The following is a 4,305-nucleotide window of genomic DNA, read 5'->3' on the forward strand; positions in this document are numbered from 1 at the left end:
AGGGGCTGGTGAGATGGCTCAGTGGGTAAGCGCACCCGACTGCTCTTCCGAAGGTCCAGAGTTCAAATCCCAGTAACCACATGGTGGCTCACAACCATCTGTAACAAGATCTGACTCCCTCTTCTGGAGTGTCTGAAGACAGCTACAGTGTACTTACATATAATAAATAAATAAATCTTTAAAAAAAAAAGATAGTTGTGACCTGCAACCTCTATATTTACATCAGCAGGGAGGTGGAGGCAGGATGGAGAGGAATTCAAGACAGCTTTGGCTCATCTGTGACTTCCAGGACAGTCTGAAATATGTGAGGCCCTATCTCAAAGAAGCAAAACCAAGACTCTATAAACAAAAATACCAATCAGGGCTGGAGAACGGGCTCAGTGTTGGGAACTGTGTCCTCCTTCCTGAGGACACAGGTTCAATTGTCAACACCAATACGGCAGCTCACAACAGTCTGTAATTCCAACATCTGACACCTTCACACACTCATACATGCAGGCAAAACACTGTGCATGTAAAGTTTAAAATTTTTCTTAAATAATCATTAAAACAATAAAAAAGACAAGTCAGATTGGGTATAGGGCCCAGTGGGTAAAAGTGCTTGCACTGCAAGCCGGACCACCTGAGTTCAATCCCCAGCATACAGATGCAGTGCCTGCCATTTATAATCCTACCTCCCAGTGAGATGGAAAGCGGAAGCAGGAGGGTTGGCTAGAGCTTGAGAGTCTGCAAGCCTATAGCACTCTGTGCATCAGAAGAAACAAGAGACCCTGCCTCAGAAAACAATGGGGTGTGTGGAGGCGGGGGTACAGACTGGAGAGATGGCTCAGCAGTTTAGAGCACTTGCTGCTCTCTGAGGGTTCAATCCTAGCTCTTGAGTGGAAGCAAAAGAGAAGAAAAACAACAAGTGTCACCCCGTTCTAGGGACTCCAACTCCTTCTGGCCTCTGCAGGCCCTAGGCATTTACATGGTGCACTTAAATACATGTGGGCAAAATCCTCACATACATAAACAACGAAAACCCAAACAGCCAAGGTGTTGGGTTAACAAAATGGCTTAACAGCTTAAAGCACTTGACTTCAAACCTGACAACCTGAGCTTAATCCCTGGGAGCCATGTGGTGGAAGAAGAGAACCCACACCTACAAGCTGTCCTCTGATCTGCACACCTGGACCATGGCATGCAGGCATCCCCCCCCCCACACACACACATGTAAATTAATAAATACAAATGTTTTAAGGTGGAAGGCAGAGCTGGCTGTGGCAGCCACCTTAAATCCCAGTACTCAGGAGGCAGAGGCAAGCAGATCTCTGACTTTGAGGTCATCCTGGTCTGTAAAGGCAGTTCAGGACAGCTGGGGCTACATAGAGAAACCCTGTCTCAACAAACAAACAAACAAAACAAAACAAAAATGTTGGAAGGCAGCCAGGTGTGTCGCACATCTATAATCCCAGCACCGGGTTGGGGTGCGGGGTGCAGGGCAGGTTGATCTTGGAATCTGAGGTCAGCCAGGTCTACATAATGAGTTTCAGGACTGCCGGGGAGACAGAGAAACCCTGTCTCAAAACCAAAACGAACAACAAAAGGTGAAAGGTAAGACCCGATTTCCACAAGCTGTCCTCTGACCCTCACATACCCTCCTTTCGCCCACAATCAGAAGAAACTGGAGTTGACGATGACCGTGAAATGGGCTGGACTACAAATTCTCAAGAGCTGCCAGTGAGCAATCCAATCTTCCACTGGGACTCCATCTTCTCCAATAGCATCACAGCTGCAGGCAAAGCGTCCAAACACACAGACCTGTGAGGGACACTCACATTCAAACCACAACGAGCTATGTAACAATATGGTGAAAAACAGTTCATCTCAACCCAGTCATAAATTCTGTCAGAAGCGTCACAGACACAGAGCTCCCACTTTACCTGTTAGAGATAGTGGGTTGTGCAGCTTACACCAGACGCTGTATCCATGCCTACGTGGGCCATTCCTGCTGTGGCTGGTCCTGTCTACTCACTCAGTTGTGGGCAGCTTCTTGGGAAATTGAGCGAGGCTTGGAACTGCGCGTGCCCAATACCCCCCTCTTACTTTCTCTGCTTGCTTTGTCCTTGAAGAGCAGCAGGTGGCTTCCCTAATTGGCCAATCACTGAATTGCTTCTGGCCACCACCTTCTCCGAGTCTTGCTACAGTGGGTTTGATTTTGAGAGCAGCTGGAGGGCCATGTCAAGACTGCAGGCTGTTTTAGAAACTTACTTTCGTTTAGAATTGCCATTTTCATTAAAAAAGACAAGTACAACGGGAGAGAGAAGCACTGAATCTTTGTTCTCTGGGCCTTCCAGAGATTATGGAGTTGTTCCTTTGACCACATAGATGAGGCCGTTCAAAAGAAATGATGTCTCCATGGCAAACGGGAAGGATCTAAACTAGCTAAAATTAAGGGCCAAGACCGTAGAGCTGAGTATGTAGCCGACACAGCTTCCTAAAACAGGTGAAGGAAAGGGCAGAGAAAAAGGCGAAGCTAAAGAGAAGGTTATTGTGCCCAGGTGCATCTCCTCGACCCAGAGACACGCCTTAGTGGGAACAAATGGAAGACCGCGGTCTGCTGGAGCCTATCTATTGCCATATGATATATCTAGATATAAAAGAACAAAGCAGCAACCCCAGACTGTAAAATCAAAAAAAGCTAAACCCATTGTCTCAGAAGAGAGGAGAGCTTTGCAGCAAAGCCTCTTCACACAGCCTGGAGGGCAAGGTGAGGTAACTAAACAGGAACCAACCCCTCCCTGGGTAAGTTTCCATCTTAATGGACCAGCAAGTGGGGCAGTCTACCCTTCTGCAGAATTATGACCCACTCCAAAATTCAAATTCACCAGGGTAGAAGAATGGTTATGAAATGGTTGGAGACATTTGAGGGTAAAACGTTTACAAGGCTGAGCAGAGCCTGTAAAATCTTCTTGGCTTCAAGGAAATTGGGTTCTCAAAGGTCTGAAAGAGGTCTTTCGGGGGCACTGTCAGGAAGTAGGGACATGCCCTACATAGGGAACTCAAAATGCTGAGACGGGCAAGTCAGTGCCCGAGGCTCTTCTGGGCTATATCATCATCATCATTACCATCATCACCACCATCACCATCATCAAGTAGAGGGCAAGACAGTGAAATAGCTTAAATGTGATGTGGTGTCTGGAGTTGGAGAAATGGCTTAAGCATTTGCTGCTCTTGCAGAGGATCACACTGGGTTTCCATCACCCACAGGGCAGCTCACGTTAACCATAACTCCAGTCCTGGGGGATCTGATGCCCTCTGTGCTTCCAAAAGTGCTGGAAAGAAAAATGGTTCAGACACACAGACAGACAAAACACTCAAACATATAAAAAAAGTCATTAACACAAAAATTAAACCAATTTTTTTTATTGTTGAAACAAGGTCTTACTGTGTAGACTTGGGTGTCCCAGAAATTGATCTGAAGATCAGACTAACCTTGAACTCAGAGGTCTGTCTGCTTCTACCTCGTGAGTGCTGGGATTAAAAGCACTTATCACCATACCTGGAAATATTTGAATCTTGAAAGGACCTCTAGAAAAAAACTGAAAGGAATATTTTGATGCCCTTAAAAGATACAAGCAGGGAGGCAGAGACAGATAGATCTCCTCGAGTTTAAGGCCAGCCTGGTCTACATAGTGAGTAGCCAAGGCTACATAAAACACACCTGTCTTAAAAACAAAAACAAAAACAAAACCCCTAAGAAGAAGAAGAAGAAGAAGAAGAAGAAGAAGAAGAAGAAGAAGAAGAAGACCCAACCCAACAAAACAAAACAAAGCAAAATAAAATAAAAAAAAACAAACAATAAAATGAATAATATAAAAGTGAGAAGTTAGACAGAAGGTAGTAGGAACCAGAGGAGCAGTGATGTGATAGACAGAAGGTAGTGGGAACAAGAGGAGCAGTGATGTGGTGCTGATAGAGTCCTAGGTCTTTAAGCATTTGTGTGAGTGTGCAGGTCTACCATGTGTGTCCCAGGGACTTGGCAGCTAGTACCAGTTACATCACTTACACTGTTTTGTTTTGTTATTGAAACAGGATCCCACTGTATAGCCTGGCCAGCCTGGAACTTGCGCTATAGAAGACCTGGCCTTAAACTAGTAGAGATCTTGTATGCATCCTGAGAACTAGGATTAAAGGCATGTGTCACCAAGCCAAGCCTGGTACTTATCCATTTGGGGTTGTGTATGTGTGTGTGTTGAGACTCTCATGCAGCCTAGGCTAGTCTCAAACTTTTCCTCTTAACTTTTTTTTTTTTTATTTTAAAGA

The 4,305-nt window shown here is 45.4% G+C and overlaps 2 protein-coding genes across 2 annotated transcripts in view; both read right to left on the reverse strand.

Moving 5' to 3' along the window:
- LOC110300573 (tripartite motif-containing protein 60) overlaps positions 1 to 2,158 on the reverse strand; it is a 19,643-nt gene extending 17,485 nt beyond the window's left edge. The window contains exon 1 of the mRNA XM_021170795.1: positions 1,923 to 2,158. The gene's annotated coding sequence lies outside the window, so the exon portion shown is untranslated. The remainder of the gene's footprint in view (positions 1 to 1,922) is intronic.
- LOC110300574 (tripartite motif-containing protein 60-like) overlaps positions 1 to 2,158 on the reverse strand; it is a 5,457-nt gene extending 3,299 nt beyond the window's left edge. Inside the window, exon 1 of the mRNA XM_021170796.1 lies at positions 1,923 to 2,158. The gene's annotated coding sequence lies outside the window, so the exon portion shown is untranslated. The remainder of the gene's footprint in view (positions 1 to 1,922) is intronic.
- Positions 2,159 to 4,305: the final 2,147 nt, after the last annotated feature.

The sequence above is a fragment of the Mus caroli genome, chromosome 8, assembly GCF_900094665.2.
Source record: "Mus caroli chromosome 8, CAROLI_EIJ_v1.1, whole genome shotgun sequence".
NCBI classification, from domain to species: Eukaryota; Metazoa; Chordata; class Mammalia; order Rodentia; family Muridae; genus Mus; species Mus caroli.